Source organism: Lutra lutra, chromosome 4 (assembly GCF_902655055.1).
Source record: "Lutra lutra chromosome 4, mLutLut1.2, whole genome shotgun sequence".
Taxonomy (NCBI): Eukaryota; Metazoa; Chordata; class Mammalia; order Carnivora; family Mustelidae; genus Lutra; species Lutra lutra.
Genome location: NC_062281.1, coordinates 79,542,425 through 79,564,031, shown reverse-complemented (window position 1 = coordinate 79,564,031; position 21,607 = coordinate 79,542,425). Strand labels below are relative to the sequence as shown.

The following is a 21,607-nucleotide window of genomic DNA, read 5'->3' as shown; positions in this document are numbered from 1 at the left end:
AATCTTTGAAAAAAAAATAAAAACCATGGTTTAGTATCAAACTCATTGTCATTTACAAAATAAATAAATAAATAAAATGCCAATTTATTCAAATTTATTTCTCCATTTCACATTTTGTCTTCTTGAAATTGAATCATTTATCTGTATCAGGAGACACAGCAAGCTAAAGGGTCTCTGTTAAAGTCACCCATCATTTCCTTCAATTTTGTTTGTGGGTGGGAGGAAGGTCACTGTTCTTCCTGGTTTTTGAATATCCTGTCTTCCTTCTTCTGTTTTCAGTAGCAAAGACGATGAGCGTGGCAAGAAAATAACAGTGAACAACATCACTACTACCTGTGAGAGCAATGAAGAAGATGTTCCTGGTGTGAACCACATGTGGAGTGATTAAGGACACTTCCAGGGGCAGGAACCTAGCCCAGTGTCATCTGTACACCATTGACTCAAAAACAAACAATTCATAAAAAGTCTTCAAAACAAATACAGGAAGGGATTGGGGTACAGGTGAAACACACGAAGGCAAGGAAGAGCTACAGATTTCCAGTTATAAAATAAATAAGGGGGATGAAAATTACAGCATAGGGAATATAGTCAAATAACTTATAATAACTGTACAGTGACAGATGGTAACTACACATCATGGTGAACATTTCCTAATGCATTTAATGGTGGTCACATTGTGTTGTACACCTGAAACTACTATAATATTTGATATCAACTATGTTTCCATTAAAAAAAATACTGGGCTTCCAATTTAGCAGATATATAGGGAAACACATCTCATTTCCTTCCTGTCATCCTGCTGAAAGCCACCATCTGAATATTTCCATATGGGGTTAAGGGCTCTGTGTTTTGAAGCCCCTTAGGACTGTTGTCTGACCCTCAGTCTTGCAAAATCATGGGCCACATTTAAGAGCTGCCTGGAGGTTGTGGGCTTAGACTGTAGGAAGCAGAAACAGAAGACAACTGAATGAGCAAGGAAGAATAATTACTTGGAGCAGCTCAGAACGTATGCTTATTTTTTTAATGACTCCTAAAATCTCTTTTCACTCACTTTGATGTTCATGATAAATTATTTCTAATAACAATTCAGTAATAATTCAAAACTAATACTCTAAAAATTCTAAAAAGCAGAGCACCAATGAAACTTCCAGCCACCCCTCTGACATCAAAAAAAACAAAAAACAAAAAACAAACAAGCATAAAAGCATAACACTCATAACTCAGACATCAAACCTGCCCAACAAGGCAAATTTTTTAGTTCCTTTTTTTAAATTATGTGATTCCTTCTCAGGATGATGTACTACTAGGCTAATTCAAAACCAAATGCCTATAAAGTCCAAAGCAGTCAACATAAAAGACAGTTAAATCACTGATTTATCACTCATTGGTTGGGAAGTAATATATATATTTATCAAGGTTGTAACAGTATAAATGTCATTTCCCTATGGAAGACAGAATTTAACTACAAGTTATTTTCCATACATATTTTTAGTTTCTTAATTCAAGAGAAAATAAGTGAAAGCTTAAATTTTAAATCATCAGTAGTACAGCTGCAAAATAAACATCTGTCATCAATATATGGAGATTAAAATTGTATCTCATGGGTTTTTATGACCACAAAATCACACCTGTTCCCTTGCACCTCAGATTTTTGGATGGTCTCCATTTGGGAGGAAAGATAATCACCTAAATGTTGGGATTTTGTAGTTCCTCTCCCACAGCCCTAAATCCAAACATCCCGGCCTCCACAACAGAGTAAAATGTCAACTTAGAAATCCATTCCATTGATTGTGAACTCTACATAACCAATAATTATTTGTTTAAAATAATTGAGGAATCCTGCTGCAAGGATCACTGTGCAAATCAGGAAAGGGAGAGACCTGTCATAGCTGGGCCAAGTCACATAACTCATGACAGACATCCTATTGCCTTCATGCTTATTATGATGTCCTATCCTTCAGGCACTGAGAATTACAACAAAAGATTTTCAAAGAAGAGTTAGTCAATTATGCAGAAAGGCTGTTTTGAGACATATGTTGGCACAATTAGAGTCTTTTGTTTTGTTTTGTTAATGAAATGAAAGGTAGAAAAGGAAACCCAGCACATTAGCGCTAGAAGAGCCTTGGAAAAGAAAGGGATATTGAGGCCCTGGAGGAAAAGGAAGGGAGGTCCCAAAATTCAGAGGAACAATGAAAAGAATAGATGGCAGTACTCTCTGCACATACCATGGTTTCTGAACATTTTTAAAACATCAGATTTATTTTTCCTGCATGGTGATTCTGCAGTCATTGGCTTAGATATAGACTTACTTCTGTGTTGTCATAATCCAAATTAATTATCTGTTCCTGGATTATATCAAATATTTGTTTAATTTTGGAGAGGTCCCATTATTTATTTACAATACTATGGTCTGGTAAACCCCATAATTTCCTATAGGACAAAGTTTCAGTCTCTACAACTCATGATCTTCATATCACCTTTTACATACTATGCTCAGGAAATCTACAGAAGCAGCTAAATTTTGATACATTAGCAGCTTCGGACATTAGGACAATCTAGAAATTCGAGCTTGACTTTTTTCTTTCTGTAAGTCTGGGCATTAACACAAACTGTGTGGTTTTAGACAAGCTATTTCCTTGTTGGAGACAATGTTTCCATACATAAAATGAGGTCATTAGACTATATAAAGTTCAAACTTTTTTTCTACTTTAAACTTTATGGTTTTTGTAAAGTTTCGCAGGTGAGGTAAACACAACACCAGGCAAGGTAGGCACAAGGCAAGATTTATTAAAGGCAATCTCCCGCGAAGTTTCAGGGCTCAGGAGAAGAGGAGCCAGGAAAGTTGCGCCAGAAGGAGGTGGGAATCCTTGGGCGAGATTCCATGACTCTGGAAAGGGGAGTCAGGGAAGTCACACTGGGAGGGAGTCGGCGGGGTTCTTTTATTTGGCCAAGGTAGGGCATGGGCTCACATCCATATATGGTAAGGTATTTGGTGATCAGAGGGTATGGGGTGGGGGCTCCTGATACTCCTGTTTCCTGCATAGGTATCAGGTTACCTATGGAGACATGACCTGGGCATACATCCTTTTGGCAGGAGAGTCAAGGGTTAAGGAAGAAGGGGTAGGGGGCTGGAAGATGGCGGCCCCAGCAGTCATTTCTATTGTTCCTCCGTCATTCCCGAAGCCGCTGACCCAACATCCCGACCTTTTTGGTGTAATAGGGGCAGCGATTCAGATCTGGCTACTTCCTGCTGGCAAAGGGGCATCATCATAGGGTCCTTCAGATGTGGGTAGGTGGGTATAGGGATGCAGGAGAAGTTGGTTGACAGTGACCCTGGAAACCTCATATGATCCTGAATGAAGTGAAGAACACAGGGGGTGATTAGTGATAATAGAGGAGAATAAGGGGACTTAGGATTGAAGGAGCCAGGTCGTTAAGGGGGAGAGCCACCATTGAGAGGGGTTTATTTCAGGGTGATGCTGGCCATGAGGGAGTCACGGATTTTTGCCAGGGCACCGATATTGTTTTTGACTATACTGGATTTGTTGATATAATAGCAACATTCTTCATTGAGAAATACAAAGGTTCCTCCCTTGTCTACAGTGAGCAGGTCCAGGGCTCGTCAGTTCTGTAGGGCTACCTACAGGGTCGCTGAGGTAATCTGTCATTGTAGGGATGCCAAAGACTCAGCTGAGGCCTCCACGGCTGTTCGGAGCTGTTCAGATAAATCTCGGGCAGCATCTATGGAGTGAGCTAGGACCCCAGTGCCCAGCCCGGTGTCCACTAGGGAAGATGCCAAGGAGACCCCAATAACCAGGGGAAGAAACACAGCCCTTTTCTGTCGCAGGAGGGGGGTGGAGAGGATGGCCATTTCCGCTAGGGCTGGCACCCTCTGAGCTGGCAATCAGTGGTGACCAGCTGACTAGACTGTATGGTGTCCCCATGGGTCCAGGTTTCCACTAGGAATAAGTGCCACCTGAACCCAGGGTCACCAGAGGAGGGGTATGGAGGGGTAGAAGGAGGAGGGTAAGGAGAAGTGGTGCAGGAAATCCACAACTGCGTGGGCCCCAGGGTTTGGGAAGTCCAGCCATCCTGTGGTGGGGCTGGTTTTAGATTGGAGATGTGTACCCACGGATGGTTCCCTAGGAGTTTTGCCGCTGTGGAAGTTGTGAAAATAACAGTATGGGGGCCACTTCAGCTGGGCTTTAAGGTGAACTTCACTTTGGGTGAAGTTCTTGTAGGAGAACTTGGTCCCCAGGATTTAGGGCCTGGGGGAAGTCTCCACCAGGGCTGTCCGGGGCGGGGATGGTTGCATCTGCATGAGCCCTTAAGAGGGTTCCTAAGAGGGCCAGATAGGGCAGATAAGATAGGAGGGGGGGAGTAGAGGCAGGCAGGTTGTGATTGAGTGGGAAAGGCCTGCCATACAGGAGCTCAAAGGGGCTGAGTCCTGACCAGCCACGAGGAGAGGCCCGAAGACGGGTGAGTGCTAGTGGGAGAAAGGTTGGCCAAGAGAGGCAGGTTTCAAGAGTGAGTTTGGTGAGTTGTTCCTTGAGGAGGCCATTGGCCCTCTTGACCTTACCCACGGATAGGGGATATGGAGTTTCCAAGTCATGTTGAGGCTCTCAGAGACTTGTGTGATGCTGGAGATGAAGGCTTGTCCGCTGTCAGATTATAGGGTTCAAGGGAGTCCAAACCTCGGGATGATGTGTTCAATGAGAACCATGGCAACCACGTCTGCTGTTTCCCTAGCAGTGGGAAATGCCTCGATCCAGCCTGTGAAGGTGTCCACGAGAGTTAGCAGGTATCTGAAGGTTTTGTGTCAAGGCATGTGAGTGAAGTCGAGTTGCCAGTCCTCACCTGGCTGATGCCTGCGGAGATGGTGGGTGGGTCCCGGTCTGCGGAGGCCACCCTGGGCGTAGACCACAGAACAGATTCTGCAGGCCTGGTGTACCTCCTTAATGGTTTTTTGGGGGAGAGGGTGGTGAAAGGTTGGAGAAATTGGTATAGTGCCTTAGGACTGATGTGGAGAGACTGGTGGATGTCAGTAATGAGGGTGTGGATTAGGCTGTTCGGGAGGGCAATTTTGTCCTGGACATAATACCATCCCTTGTCTCCCAACCTGCCACCTAATGTTTTGGGGGCCCGAGTCTTCCCATCAGTGTATGAGGGACTGTGGGGAGTGTTGAGAAACAGGAGAGGGGCTGGAGAGGAGTTTAAGACCATCTGTTGGGCAATAGAGTCGGCCTTGTTGTTCCCTAAAGAGATGGGGTCCTTGGAGGCCTGATGGCCATAGCAGTGGACAATACCCACCTTGGTAGGGTAATTGAGAGCCTCAAGGAGTTTGGCAATAAGAGGCCCATTGACTATGGGGGTTCCCTTGGTCGTGAGAAATCCCCTTTCTCACCAGAGGACAGAGTGAGTGTGAGTAATAAGGAAAGCATATTTGGAGTCAGTATAAATAGTGACCTGTTGGCCCTCAGATAAGTGAAGGGCCCTGGTGAGAGCCACGAGTTCTGCCTTTTGAGAAGTAGTCCCAATGGGAAGGGGGGCCACTTATATGACAGCGTCCATGGTGACCATTGCATAGGCCGTGTGTCGCTGTCCATCTGGCGCTATGAGGGAGCTCCCATCCATGAACACAGTGCAATCAGGGTCAGGCAGTGGCCAGTCTGAAAGTCCTGGATTGGGGGGAGAGAGTTCTTCCAGGAATTGAGAGCAGGAGTGGGAAGGAGTGGGGGGTAAATGAAGGTGTTGGCAAGAGAGTGGCGGGATTTAGTCGAGGGGAGACAGAGTGTGACCTGGGGGTTTTCTATGAATAGCAGGTGTTAGAGTTGGAGACGGGAAGGAGTGAGTTGTGCCAAGGATCTGTGGCTGACTAAGTCAGTCAGTCAGTGGGGGGAGAAGACCGTGAGGGGCTGTCCTAAGGTAAGTTTGAGAGCCTCCTTTGTTGGAGAAGCAGCTGCCACTAGGGCCCTGAGGCAGGGCTGCCATCCCCGGGCAGTGACATCTAGTTAATGGGGATAAGGAGACCCTGCTTCCGGAGGTGGTCGATGATGGGTTTAAGTCCTCACCAGTGGGTTGCTACTGTAAGTCTGGAAATGTCCCATACCTGCGGGTCCAGGATAGAGGACAAGTCAGAGGGGAGTAGAGGGAGGATGAGGTGAGCAGAAGTCGAGGGAGAGGGAGAGAGGCGAATGGTGGCCTGAAGTGGAGGATGTGAACAGGGCAGGAAGGGATAATGAGGAAGGAGTGTGAGAAGGGGAACCCATCCAGGCTGCACGTAAGGGGTGGGGTGGCCTTTGGAGTGGAGGAAGTACCATCAATTCCCATAACTGCAACTGGGGAGGGATGAGTAGGACCTGAGTAGGAAGGCAGGACAGAATAGGTAGCCCCTGTGTCAACAGAAAGGAAATGGACTTACCCGTTACCTGGAGTGTGACCCTGGGCTCAGCATGGGTGAGAAGGATGTCTGAGTCTGGGCTCTGTCAGTCATCCTCCAATCCGAGAAGTTGGAAGGCGGGGCTTACTGTCTCAGGGTCTCCCCCGCATGGAGGTGCCAGGAATCCCCCAAGGCTGGGGTAGTCTGATTTCCAGTGGCCCATCATGCGGCATTGAGGGCACGGCCTAGTAGGCGCTTTTGGATTGGGGCATTGACGGGCCTAGTGTCCCTTGGTTCCGCACTTGAAACAGGCCCCTGGAGGGACGCAGTTAGGTGCTCCCTTCTATGGACCCCCAGAACCTGCCGGCCTCAGGGCTGCTACCAGGGCTTGGGTCTGCAGTTGGGCCTTCTGTTGAGAGTCTGGCTTGGTGCTTAAGTTCTGCTGCCTCCTCTCAGGAGTTAAAGACTTTAAATGCCATTTTCACCAGATCAGAAATGGGAGTTTGAGGGCCCTCCTCCACTTTCTTTAATTTTTTCCGAATGTTTGCAGCTGACTGAGAAATAAAGTGGGTAGTTAAAACAGTCGCCCCATTGGAGAGGCCGGTTCTAGGCGAGCGTATTGAGTCAGTGCCTCGGTAAGTTGGTTAAGAAACATGGCCAGGTTTTCATTGGTCTCCTAAATGATTTCCCTTCACAAAACTTCTACAACTTTAAAGCACGGAGACAGGACCCATGGGTAGGAGGAGATGCTGCCCTAATATCCTGAGGAATGGTTGATTATATACATAGGAGTTTACCGAGGTGGGAGGGAGAGGGGGTGAAAGGTGCCAGCTTTTGTTTTGTCCTCAGCCAGGCTTCTGCTCCCTCATCAATTTGACCTTCAGTAAACTTTGATTGAAGTTTCACGTTTACTGCTAATAACTTTGTCAGGAGTTGGGATAGGAGTGGGGAGGGGAAGGGGTAGACGAGGGCACCGGTTCAGAAATCCTGAACATAAGGGAGCTTGGCCCATCTGCCTTGGTGTCTGCCAAGGTTATTTAGGTCCATCAGAATCTGTAATTAAACGTGCCTTCCAGAGGCCATTGGGACTGATTGTCTAATAGGTATTGTGGCCAAGCAACAGCATAATAACGTCATGTTCACAGGTCTTGGTCCAGTTCCAGGTTTTAAGATTGGCCAACAGGCCTAAAACACCCCAGGGATGTTTTAGGGTCTAATTTGGATTGGGAGGTCCCCATGATTCATTGCCGGGCAACCCGAGAGCTGGAGGAAGGTGTCCTCTGGTCCACCACTGGGTTGCAGAAAAATTGTGTCAACTGCCGTAGAGGTTAGGACATCTCCCAGCCTCTCAGAGTCAAGGAGGTCACCTGGTGATCAGCAGGGTCCGCCTTGATGCAGCCGCGATTAGGGCAGGGCTTTCCAGAGGGAGGTGCGGAATTGGGGGAAACTCACCATGGCTTCGGAAGTGGCGTTCGGAAAGGCAGGTCCAGGTCCGGCTAGGGAGAGGAGAGAGCCTCCTCACTGGGGTGGGGGCTCAATCTCCTCCCAGGTTTCAGCACCAAATGTAAAGTTTTGTAGGCGAGGTAAGCACAACACAGGCGAGGTAGGCGCAAGGCAAGATTTATTAAAGGCAATCTCCCGCGAAGTTTCAGGGCTCAGGAGAAGGGGAGCCAGGAAAGTCTCGTCGGGAGGAGGTGGGCACCCTCGGGCGAGGTTCCACGACTCCGGAAAGGAGAGTCAGGGAAGTCGCACTGAGGAGAGAGTCAGCCGGGGTCTTTTATCGGGCCAAGGCAGGGCATGGGCTCATGTCCATATATGGTAAGGTATTTGGTGATCAGAGGGTATGGGGTGGGGGCTCCGGATACTCCTATTTCCTACATAGGTATTGGGTTACCTATGGAGACCTGACCTGGGTATACATCCTTTTGGCAGGAGAGTCAAGGGTTAAGGAAGAGGGGGTAGGGGGCTGGAAGATGGCGGCCCCAGCGGTCATTTCTATTGTTCCTCCTGCATTCCCGAAGCCGCCAACCCAACAGTTTTTATAGGACATAAAATGAATTGTACTATAAAAACTGCAGACCAGGGGTGCCTGGGTGGCTCAGTGGGTTAAGCCTCTGCCTTCAGCCCAGATCATGATCTCAGGGTCCTGGGATCAAGCCCCACATCGGGCTCTCTGCTCAACAGGGAGCCTGCTTCTCCCTCTCTCTCTGCCTGCCTCTCTGACTACTTGTGATCTCTCTCTCTGTCAAATAAATAAATAAATAAATAATCTTAAAAAAAAAAAAACTGCTGACCAATTTCTGTGTTAAGATATTTAATTGAGGGATGTCTGGGTGGCTCAGTCATTTAGGTGTCTGCCTTTGGCTCAGGTCATGATCCTGGGGTCCTAGGATCAAGCCCCACATTCAGTTCCCTGCTCAGCAGAGAGCCTGCTTTTCCCTCTCCCTCTGCCTGCAGCTCCCCCTTCTTGGGTTCTATCTCTGACAAATAAATAAATAAAATATTTTTTAAATGACAGTTAATTGAACATATGCATAAAATTTTGCTCCCTCCTGAAAACTCTGTAAAACCACATACACACACAAATTAAGACATGCTCACTGAAGGTTAAAAGAACATAGGAAGAGTCAACAACAACAGATGGATGCATGATAATTGGCTTGGCAGCCCAACAGCACAAAACACAAAGCCTCCAGAAGAGAAAGCTAAGATCTAATCCAATTTATACATCAGAATCCTTAAAAGATACAGAAATACAGGAAGCAAAACTAGAGAAAAAGTGGGATGGGAGGAGTCCTTTATATGCATAAAATAAGGAGAGTGCGTAAGAGTTCTTGGATAAGCCACTAGTCCCTGGATCACCTTTCCTATTTAGTGCCCCTTTGAATAACAAACCTAACCCTACCAACGAAAGTTTAGTGTATTTCCTAGAAAGAGTTAAACCAAGAATATCTGAAATGAATGATGCCTCACAAGTAAAAGCGGTTGGTCCTATAAAGAAAGCAAGGAGATTAAATAATCACATGTGGGGGCACCTGGGTGGCTCAGTGGGTTAAAGCCTCTGCCTTTGGCTCAGGTCATGGTCCCAGGGTCCTGGGTTCGAGCCCCATATCGGGCTCTCTGCTTGGCAGGGAGCCTGCTTCCTCCTCTCTCTCTGCTTGCCTCTGCCTACTTGTGATTTCTCTCTGTCAAATAAATAAATTAAAAAAAAATCTTTAAAAAAAAATAATCACATGTGTACTGAAAGCCAAATTTAAGATGCCTAGTTCCTGTTCTCTTTTTAGTTCCTACAATGCTAGAAGCCAGTTCTTTAGCCTCAAGACATGAAAGTTAGAAAGAATCCTTTCTACAGATCCTTACCAGAATAGATGTAACAAATTGCCCACCCAGATTACCCCATAATAAATTCAAAATCAATAAGTGATTGCCATAGAGTCACAGCTTTGATAGGCTTTTTAATTCCCTCTTAATCATGAACAGACAAGCAAAAGTTACCAGATTTACAAGAACTCATTACATAGGAAAGTAAAACTAAAAAGAAGCAGAGAAAAGCAAATGGATGTAATAGAGATTCTGCAAAGAAAATATCAATTAAAATTTATTAATATCAGAGGTACAAAGTAAGACACTGTATCCATGAAACAAAAACAGAATATTATTAAGAGAAATATTCAGAGAACAAAAAGAAACATTTTGAAAAGTACTTGACAAGTAAAAGCACAAAATTACAACACAACAGAAGAGCTAGAGGACAAAGTCAAAGTACTCTCCCAAAAAGGGGGACTAAGAAATGGGAACTTGAAAGAAAAACCAAGTGAAAAACCAGAGGACAATATCAGGAGGTACAATATCCAAACAATAGGCATTTCAGAAAGACAGAACAGAGACTATACATGAAAAGAAATCATGACTAAAATAATTCAAGAAAGCTTCCTATTACTGAAAGGGTCCACCAAATGTCTAGCAAAATAGATAAATTAAATAAATAACAGGAAATGCCATTATGAAATCTCAGAATACTGGAACCAAGGAGAAAATTCCAGAATCTTCCATCAGTGGTTGGAAGAACAATTTATATAGAAAAAACGAGGATTTGAAAGACTTTGGATTTCTCAGCAACACACCCGAAAACAAGGACCAAACCATCAAGACACTGAAGGAAAATGATTTCTAACCTATAAGTCCATATCCAAACTATCAATAAAATATAAAGATTGAATAGATACATTTTTCAAACCTGCAAGACCTCAAAAAAATATTTCACCTTTGGACTTTTTCTTAAAAAGCCACTACAGGGGTGCCTAGGTTGCTCAGTGGATTAAGGTCTCTGCCTTCAGCTCGGGTCATGATCCCAGGGTCCTGGGACTGAGCCCCAAATCGGGATCTCTGCTCAGAAGGAAGCCTGCTTCCTCCTCTCTCTCTGCCTGCCTCTCTGCCTATTTGTGATGTCTGTCTGTCAAATAAATAAATAAAATCTTAAAAAAAAAAAAGCCACTACAGAATGTGCTTCAGCAAAATAGGAGCAAAATCCAAGGGCAAGAAAGACACAAGATAAAGAAAACAGGGAATCCACTACAGGGGAATGTCAAGGCAATTCCTGGGAGGATGGGGGAGAATGTCCCAGAATGAGAGCTTATGTTGGATCAAGAGTCCATGGGGCTTACTGGAGAGACACACCTGTTGAGGGGTAGCATACCAGCGTACCCAGTACATATGCTCCTTTTATTTCACCAAAGGCTCTGCTCTGATAGCACCAGAGGGTTAGAGAGAGGCCACAGGGAGCTTGGAAGCAGAACCATGCAAAGCAGCACTCTCCATACCCCAGTTCTGCCCCATGTTCAGTACCCAGCCCACACCAAAACCAGCATGATGCTCCACCTGCAGAATGCAAGTACTTCCAGGACTGACCACCTCACCTGCAAGCTTCTTGGACAGACACTCTTAGCAACTCTGAGAGACAAGGTCTTCCAGGTCCCACATGATTGCCACAGTAATTTTCCTTTCATCTGATCCTGGACAAATTGCCTCTCGATTACAAAGCTAGATAAGTAATTATTACTCAGTTTTTTTCAAAATGGTAAGATATTGCTTGGAGATACATGAATAGGTATTAAAACCATTTATTTAAAAAAGTGAGTGGTGAAAACCAGACATAGGACAGCAGTCAACTTGCTGGGGTGAGATGGGCAAACAATGAAGACGAGCCCAGGGTAGATGTCTAAAGACTGCACTCTTTCTACCTTGGGTCATGGGCCCTTGGGCATTTGCTTTATTTTAGCTTACATGCTCTTTTTTTATTATGATATATTTTACAATTTAAATGTTTTTATTAGTTCCAGATGCAGATTGAATTCAGTGATTCATCGGGTACATATAACATCCAGTGCTTATTCCATCAAGTGTCCTCCTTAACGTCCATCACCCAATTATCCCTTGCCCCACCCCACATCCCCTCTAGCAACCCTCAATTTGTTTCCTAGAGTTCATATCTCTTATGGTTTGCCCCTCTCTCAATTTTCATCTTATTTTGTTTTTCCTTCCCTCCCCTTATGTTCATCTGTTTTGTTTCCTAAAATCCACATATGCGTGAAATAATATGGTATTTGTCTTTCTCTGACTGATTTGTTTTGCCTATCATAAAACCCTCTAGTTCCATCCATGTCTTTGCAAATGGCAAGATTTCATTTCTTTTGATGGCTGCATAGTATTCCATTGCATATTCATTCTTTTTTATTCATTCATCTGTTGATGGACATCTCAGCTCTTTCCATAGTTTGGTTACTGTGGACATTGTTGCCATAAATATTGGGGTGCATGTGTCCCTTCAAATTACAATGTTTGTATTCTTTGGATAAATACCTAGTGGTGCAATTGCTGGTCATAGGGTAATTCTATTTTTAACTTTTTAAGGGAGCTCCAAACTATTTTCCAGAGTGGCTGCTCCAGTTTGCATTCCCACCAACAATGCAAGAGTGTTCCCCTTTCTCTGCATCCTCGCCAACATTTGCTGTTTTCTGAGTTGTTAATCTTAGCCATTCTAATTTTTGTGAGGTGGTATCTCACTGTGGTTTTTGATTTGTATTTCCCCGATGCCCAGTTATGTTGAGCATTTTTTCATGTGTCTGTTAACCATGTGTATGTCTTCTTTGGAGAAATTTCAGTATGGTACTGGCATGAAAACAAACATTGATCAATGGAACAGAATAGACTCCAGAAATGGACCCTCAACTCTGTGGTCAACTAATCTTTGAAAAAGCAGGAGAGAATGAATAGCCAATGGAAAAAAGACAGTCTCGGGATGCCTGGGTGGCTCAGTTGGTTGGACGACTGCCTTCAGCTCAGGTCATGATCCCGGAGTCCCGGGATCGAGTCCCGCATCGGGCTCCCAGCTCCATGGGGAGTCTGCTTCTCCCTCTGACCTTCTCGCTCATGCTCCCTCTCACTGTCTCTCTCTCAAATAAATAAATAAAATCTTTAAAAAAAAAAAAAAGAAAGAAAAAAGACAGTCTCTTCCACAAATGATATTGGGAAAATTGGACAGCCACATGCAGAAGAATGGAACTGGCCCACCTCTTTAAACCATACAGAAAAATAAACTCAAAATGGATGGAAGCCCTAAATGTGAGATGGGAATCCTAAATGTGAGATCAAAATCCTAGAGAAGAACACAGGCAACAACTTCTGTGACCTCGGCTGCAGCAACCTCTTCCTAGTAACATTGCCAAAGGCAAGGGAAACAAAAGCAAAAGGAACTGTTGGGACTTCTTCTAGAAGTCCTTTGCACAACAAAGGAGACAGCAAACAAAACTGAAAGGCAACCTACAGAATGGAAGAAGATATTTGCAAATGTCTTATCAGATAAAGGGCTAGTATTCAAAATCTACAAAGAACTTATCAAACTTGATACCCAAAAAAAAAAAAAAGGCCAAAAAATCCAGTCAAGAAATGGGCATAAGACATGTAAAATTTAAATTTTTAAGACTATCTGGTAGTGAAGTTGATGTCTAATTATCAATTAGATTTGAATCAAACTGTAAGAAGTGCGAACTGAGCATCACTCTGGTGATCATTTTCATGTGATTTCTTCCAGTATATCCAATAGGAAAAAAATTCCATTAGGATTCTGCACTGAAACAATTTTCTGCTTTGAGGTCATCACTAAGAACCTACCTAACTTGTTTTTTCTTGCTGAAACACATCATAGCTCACCCATATTATTACTCTAAAGCTAACAACAATAACAATCTCAGCAAAGTTTTGTATCAGGTAATGACATTTGCTAAATATGAAGAGACTGTAGAAAGAATGAGTGGAAGATTTAATAGTGTGAGGAAAGTATCAGGTAATTTATGGCTCCTAATTTGTTTATAATGGCCATGCAACTAATCTTCATTTGTAATATTGATATTTTTTTATCAAATAAGAAACATTAGTGAACTTTTTATTTTCATTAGATGGTTCTGATGAACTTTTTATTTTCATCAGATGGTTCATAAAAAGACTGCTGAGATATGTTTTATAGTATCCTCCCCATCAAAAAAGACTTTTTAAAATAATTCATAACATTAATATATAATATATAGTGTAACTATATATAGCACATATATGTACATTAAATATATATATTTAACATATATATTATAGATACATATATAGCATAGATGCATATAAGTAGCATAGATGCATATAAGTAAATATATATTTAATGTACATATATGTACTTTATACAATATATAAAATATTAAAATATATAAAATTAATATAAATTTGTTTTAAATATAAATATATAATAAATAGAAATACATATTTAAATAGACATATAATGAGTATAGATAAATATTTATAAATACATATCTATACTATATATATACATATATATATAAATGCAATAACACATTTGGAGAGGTATAACCAAAGCTAGTCTTATGGCCGATTATTATTCAAAACTTCAAAGAATATCAATGGATCAATCATTTCTCATTGTACAGCCTCCCTAGAAGGGATTAGGGAATGGGGTTCCCTAAAATTCCCGACAGGCTGCACATTCTACAGAGAAAGGAAAGCTGAGCCAGGAATATCCAGACTCTGAATTCATCCTCACTTGAAAACATACCCCTCTCTCCCTTCCACAACCACATGATACCCTTCCACAAAGTCCTAGAGAACAATACTCACCTCCTTCTGAAACCTTCTCTTGGGTATTAGAACCCACTTTGTTCAGACAGTACATCCCCTTGGAATTCTAGTATCAGAGTCTTAAAGGCTTCAAGGGTTCCAAGTTCAATCCCTGTGACCTTAGTGATCATGAGCTTAAGCCTGAAGAGAAACAGACTGGGGTAAGAATGACAACTGCCCAAATCTGTGCGACACTATCCACTGCCTGGCTGTTCATTTCCTTCTTAAAGAATTAGAGAAAACAATGGAAGGAGGGGATAAAGAGAGACAATGACAAGTACTCGTGGGGGAATGAGAGGTACAGTGTCCCCACATGTCACCTCCTTGCACCCCTCCTGGCTCTCCAAGAGAGTGGCCATCTCACACCAGCAGATGCTACGAATTGCTCTGGGGGTGGGCTACCCGTGAGCTGCACAGTGAGTCTCAAGTCCTTCAGCTGTGTCTTCCAGGACTTGACTGTTCCCTGGCCCTGAACATCAAGGCAGGGACAGGGAGGCTCTGTGGTGAGTGGAGCATGTGGTCTGAGAAACCCCACCTGGCCAGGGTGGGCAGCTAGCACTTGCTTATGTTTGTCTTTATCTTTCCTGAGTCTTCTCTTCTTCTCTTTCATCCATTTCATATTTAGCATTGAAAAAATCTATAACCACCCTGGAAAAACTAAAAAGAAAATGAGAGAGAATGGACCTATTTCAAACATAACCACTGCAAAGAAATTCAAAAACTAATTTTTAAAAACCAGACACATCCCCAACCTTTGAAACAGTGCCACTGGAACTCCAGAATGAAACCAAGAGAAGCCACCCCCGCCCCTCCCCCAGTGGATACAATTAAGAGGAGGCTCCTTTGTCTGTAAAGCAAACAAATGCTCAAAAGATTTTCCCACTGATTCTTCCTCCCTGACCAAATTGGAAGACAGAAATTAAAAAAGAACTTTTCAGCTTCCCAAATACCCTTGGTTTCTCCTATCTCTTACTCTTGACAGTTGAAGAGCAGGCAATGTAGGAATAGAGAGAGCAGCAGAAGAAGACCAGAGAGTTACACCGAACAATCTTGAAATCTAAGGGTGAAGACTTAGCTAGTTCTAATGAAGCCTGCTTTTAGTTAGTAAAACTGAGAATGCTGCTGAGCTTATAAAATACTTTTTTTAATGATTTTATTAATTTATTTGACAGAGAGACACACAGCTAGAGAGAGAACACAAGCAGAGACAGTGGAAGAGGGAGAAGCAGGCTTCCCGCCCAGCAGAAAGCCTGATGCAGGGCTCGATCCCAGGAGCCTGGGATCATGACCCCAGGTGAAGGCAAACACTTAAGCACTGAGCGACCCAGAAGCACCATCAAATACAATTTCGAGTAGACACTGGAAAGAGGGAGGGAGGAGGGGAGGAAGGAGAGGGAGGGAAAAGGAATAGGCAGGCCAGACCAGCCTCCTCATATCCTAGGATGTCAGCGACTCCCTCCGTGTACGCTGCTGTCAGCTTCTCACTGGCTTCCCCACCTCTACTGCTCATCTCTCTCCATCTCCTTGTTGCACCTGAAGACCCAAACACGGAGCTGCACAAGGTGAGCCCGCCTTTCTCAGCATCGCCCCCTTTGGGGCAGAGATGGAATAGACGCGGAGGAGTACAGGCTCCCAGAGCAGGGGTGAGGATGGTTAGCCCTGCCAGATGCCATTTCTGATTTCAGAATATCCAGACTACCACATAGGATATTTTGGTGAGAATTAAAGCAAATAAAATATTATTTTTTAAAGATTTTATTGGTTGGTTGGTTGGTTGGTTGGTTATTTAAGACAGAGAGAGACAGAGAAATCTCAAGCAAGGGGAGGGGCAAAGGGGAAGGGAGAGAGCAGGCTCCATCTCATGACCCTGAGATCATGACTTCAGCCAAAGCAGGAGTCTGGCCCTTAACCAACTGAGCCACCCAGGCATCCCAAAATATAAATTATTGCTATTATTGTGTCAAGTGCATATGAAGCACTGAAAAATAAAATAAGCACTTTTTTTTTAGAATGTTCCGACAGAGCCCAGCCCATCTGTCTCCCTGACTAGGCCCTGCAGACAGCAACCACACTTGATCATGGCCACTTCCTGTCAAGGGCTTTGGGCCCCTAGAGATGGATGAGGGTGTGTTTTGCATTTTAAAGTGCTTGCTTGGAGACAATCCCTGTCCTTTGGTGTCTTGCATAAATGAAAGGAATTTCCAAAGAAATTCAGCACCGAGGATTTCCCCAAAAATCCAGCCCTGAGGAAGCCACAGGAGGAAGAAACATCTGCACAGAAGTCCCCCAAGGTCACCCTTCTGTGTGAAGGAGGGAAAGATATGGCCTGGGGAGAGCAGCTGGCACAGAACAAGCCGAGGGCTCTGGGACAGGTGCCCAGGGCCATGGAAGCCTAAGACCAACTGGTGACAAAAAGCAATGCTTTTTCCTTCAGTCTGCAAGCTGTGCACCTAATCCTTTCTTTTTCTCTCGAATGTCAGGAGATGTTAGACACAGTTGCTTTCTCCAACCCTGTCAATCTTGTACCTTTTGTTTTAACTTGTCATGGCTCTTGCAGAACAGCCAGGGAAAACCAAATCAGATCCACGTTTTCTACAAAAATAAAATAATGTAGTTTCTCAGGAAATTTCCTTATGCCACAAACCATCTTACTTTATTTCTCAATGCTTTATATGTGCTAGACAAATGATAGTCATATTTTATATTTTATTTTCTTCAATCTTCACAAAAATAATATGTGGTAGTCCTGGTAGAGAGTGCACCTGTGGAAGAGCTAACTAACCATCCTTGCTCCTGCCTTGGGGAGTCTGGGCTCCTCTGTGGCTCTTCCATCTCTGCCCAAGAGGGGGCGCTGCTGCTGCTGCTGAGTCCCTCATTCCCAGGGAGCCTAAAATGAAGCATTACAAAACAATTTATCTTTGTTCTAAGGAATTTCATATTATCTTGTACCCACATATTTTCCTGCCCCAACATTTATCATGCGCATCTTTTTTTGTTGTGGCATATAGACTGTATGGCATTGTTCCGGCAGCCTTGTTGAGGTGTGTGAGTCTTGTTGAGCCTCTGTTGAGGTGTGTGAGCAGTTTGCTCTTTAGGAGAAAGCAAGACATGACTCTGACTTCTCTGGGTAAAAACCAACATGGTCATGAGTTGAAGAGAAAAATAACACCAGAGGCTCTAGGTACAGTGGTGAATGACATTAGAAAAAAGTCAGCGGTTTTAGTATAGGTGGAGATCCTGAAGATCAGAAGATGTAAATTTCTCGGTCAGTTTTGATTGAGAGTAGTTCCTATTTGAACTAAAAAACTAATGTGGCATTCTTAGAAAAGCAGGCTGGGAAATAGCTTGGACTTGGAAACTTGGAAACTTAGAAACTTGGAAACTTGGAAGCTTCCTGTCCTTGGAACCACTTACCTGAATGTCCTTTTACCCTAAACATACTTATATATTTTGTATATATACTTATAATGATTTTTATACTTTATGAATGTACTTACAATGTATTGACTTATATATTTTATAAATTTGTTTCTGTTGCTATCAAGATGGCTTGGTTGTGTGTGTGTGTGTGTGTTTGTGTTACTTTCAGAAGGGTTTGTCATTAGGCAGGGTTACAAAGTTTAGGAGGAAGGCAGCATTGTCCCAAAAGAAGCCCTAAATTCTGAAATATGTCCCCAAGCCCCACTCTCCCTTGAAATAGTTGCAAACATGTGGATATAATGTTCCTTTCTTCTCTCCCAGCATTTTAAATGTGGGACAAAGTGTGGGTGTTTGAACAAAACAAAATTTATCAAGAATATATTAAAGCCTTATAATTGAAATAGAAATAGTGTGGATAACACACAAAATTGGATTATCAGTAGTATATGTGAAAACTTTGGGGAAAACTGAAACCGTCTACATATCCAAATAGTGATTAATAAATCATGGCATGTACACACAGAGAAATACAGTACACACAAGTTAACATGTTTTTGAAGAATGTGTGATGATATGGGAACCTGGGAATCTGTGTTAAAATATAAGTCAGAAAATCATAGTGGATTTAATGCACCTCTCTCGGTAATAGGACAAGCAGATAAAAATCAGTAAAGACATGGAAGTTTTTATTTGCACAGTAAACACACTGTATCATGGGCTTATATAAAACACTGCACTCAAAAACTGCAAAACACACATTCTTTTAAAACATATTCAGAACAAATGTAGTTATTCAGACCATAAAGCAAATCTTATTTCAATAGGCAGAAAGTTTCCTAAATAAAATAACAAGTTAACATTCTATGAATATTTTACAGAGGTTTCTGACGCTTACAAAACTTCTTGGCCTATGACTTAATGGCTATATTAGGTGACTTCTATCATGCCAGCTGGCCTTTCTTAATAACTGTATCCTAGTCTCAACTTCTAGTCATCTAAACCTCCAATCTCCACTGAGCTTCCCCCCCACACACCCACCCGCAGCCAATATCTCTCTGTCTTATATGCAAAGTGGGTATAATAATATATATCTTGCCAGGTTACTGTGAAAATTAGATGTGATTTATATAAAGGATCTAGAGCAATGCCTAAAACATAGTAGACATTCATAAATTATAGCTACTTTTTTATGAAAGCAGCATTTGGAAATGCATATTCAGAGGGTTTTGAGGCTCACTGCATGGCCCTTCAAATCTCTTTCACATTGTTCTGCCCTAGTATTATCAGAGAACTGAGGGTACCAGGCCATGAACAATGGAGAAGCCACCTACCCAGAAAAAGAACATTTTGTCTTTACACAAAGGCAACATCAAATCACCCAGATGTGGGGCACTGGGATGCGCCCGTGCAGGTGGGAAGCACTGTTGTCTAATGAATACAAATCACTCTCAGCTCTCAAGGCTACTCTAGGGGGAAAACAATTTTGCTAATTAGTCCTAAGGTATCCTGTAGATTGACAGTGGCCTTGGACAAAGACACTGGGGGGAACCATCCCTCTTTCCTCCATTATACATTGCTGGGCTGGACTGCGAAGTCTGCAATTATGTAGTTAAACTCTAGTTATAAAAATGATAACTCATAGAGCATTTATTCCTCATAGCAAACAAGTAGGCTAAGTTCCTTGATTTTCCTCTACTTTGCATATGAAGAGACTGAAGTACAACCCTCTAGGTGGCAGAGTTGGGATTTGAACCCAAGGCCAAGCTTAGCCTCCACACCATACCCCTATAGACAAGACCATGAAAGCAACACGTTGTTTTTTTTTTTAAGATTTTATTTATTTATTTGAAATAAATAGAGATCACAAGTAGGCAGAAAGGCAGGTAGAGAGTGGGGGTGGGGGAGAGCAGGCTCCCCGCTGAGCAGAAAGCCTGATGCCAGGCCCTATCCCAGGACCCTGGGATCATGACCTGAGCCAAAGGCAGAGGCTTTAACCCACTGAGCCACCCAGGCACCCTGAAAGCAACATGTTTTATAGGACAAGATGAGAACCCTAAAGATGGAAGAATGGAAAGATGAAAGGGACCTCAGTCCTCAATGACTTTACACAGTCACTGAATCAACCTTGCCTGCATTCACTCTACCTTGGGACTTTTCAATATGTAGATCATTAATCTGCATATTGTTTGAGCCTCTTTAGAATGGAATTTTTGTTTCTTTGTTACTGAAAACATAATAAATAGATAACAGGTAAGGAGAGGAACAATGGGTGTTACAAGATTGTGGACAGGATCCCGAACCCCTTTGAGGCCTGGACTCAGGACATGTTTATGATGGGGCAGTGCATGGAAAGGGAGAGTGTGCGAACTTCAGGAAGTTCTAGCACTTCTGGTCCAGAAAAAGCAGCTCAACAAATCACTCAAAAGAAAAAGGATCTGAAGAGGAATGGTTGAAAACATGGAAAGAAGTTCCATTGATGAATATTCAATATCTTACCTCTTATTAAATATCTTACCTTTTTATTATTCTCCTTGACCACATTGAGTGACCATCTCATAGTTGCTAAATGACGCTAATAAGAACTAGTTACAACACCCTTCTGCCTGGGGCAGACCAGCCATGAGCTGCACTTGTCAGGGGGCAAGACAATCTATAAAGTAATTGTTCCTGCTACCTTTTCCCACATAGCTTAAACTCTCTGTAGAATTTAGCTATCAGAGAGATAACATGTTGGAAATTGAAGATAGAGGTAGAAAGGCAGTGTTTGGGAGGGGTTTGTTTTTATTTTTGTTTTGCTTTGTTTTGTTTTTACCATTTATCAACTGCAGCTGCCAAGTCTTAAGAAAACATTTAAAAAAAAAGTACAGCCTTCCCACTGACTCCAAGTAATTACAACACTTTAAAATAGCACAGTGAAGAGCTAGGAAGGGTTTATCCAAAACCAATGACACAATTCTTAGATCACCAAGTGCAAATTAATTTCCTTATATTGAGAAGCAAAGAGGGTATATAAGAGGTGCATTGTGTTTCTCGGCACTGCCTTGAGGTCACACAAGAGACAACAGTTTATAATTAATTTCACAGGAGAGAAGGGGAGTGCACTTTCCCCTACCTAACCAACTGAGTGTAGTAAAAACAGAAAACACCTATATTAAATTCACTTTGTTTCAAATAACAGTCACGAGGGGCAACTGAGTGGCTCAATTGGTTAAGTATCTGACTTGATTTCAACTCAGGTCATGATCTCAGGCTCCTGGGATAAAGCCCAGTGTTGGACTCCATGCAAGGAGTCTTCTTGAGGGTTCTCTCCCCTTATCTCTGCTCCCTCTGCCCAAATAAACAAATCTTTAAAAAAAAAAGAAAAAAGACAAGACACAAAAACAATTAAAAAAATAAAAATAAATTCACTTTGACAATGTGGAAAGAGCACTAGACTAGGACTTGATTCTAAATGACTCAGGACATGAAATGGATAAGCTGTAACCCCTTCCCTGAAGAACCCAGTCTGTTGCCTCTAACCTGAGCAACAAGGAGACTAATTCTAGCTCCAGCTCAATGTGGTACCTCAACTCTCTTTCCCAGGGGCACAGTTTGACCATTTCTCCCCAAACAAGCAATGACTTAGGGAAAAGC

At 42.9% G+C, this 21,607-nt stretch overlaps 1 pseudogene; it reads left to right on the top strand.

Annotated features, from left to right (window-relative positions):
* The window catches only part of LOC125097290 (DNA polymerase epsilon subunit 2-like), a 76,588-nt pseudogene extending 76,200 nt beyond the window's left edge, over window positions 1–388 (top strand).
* The last annotated feature ends 21,219 nt before the right edge of the window (window positions 389–21,607 follow it).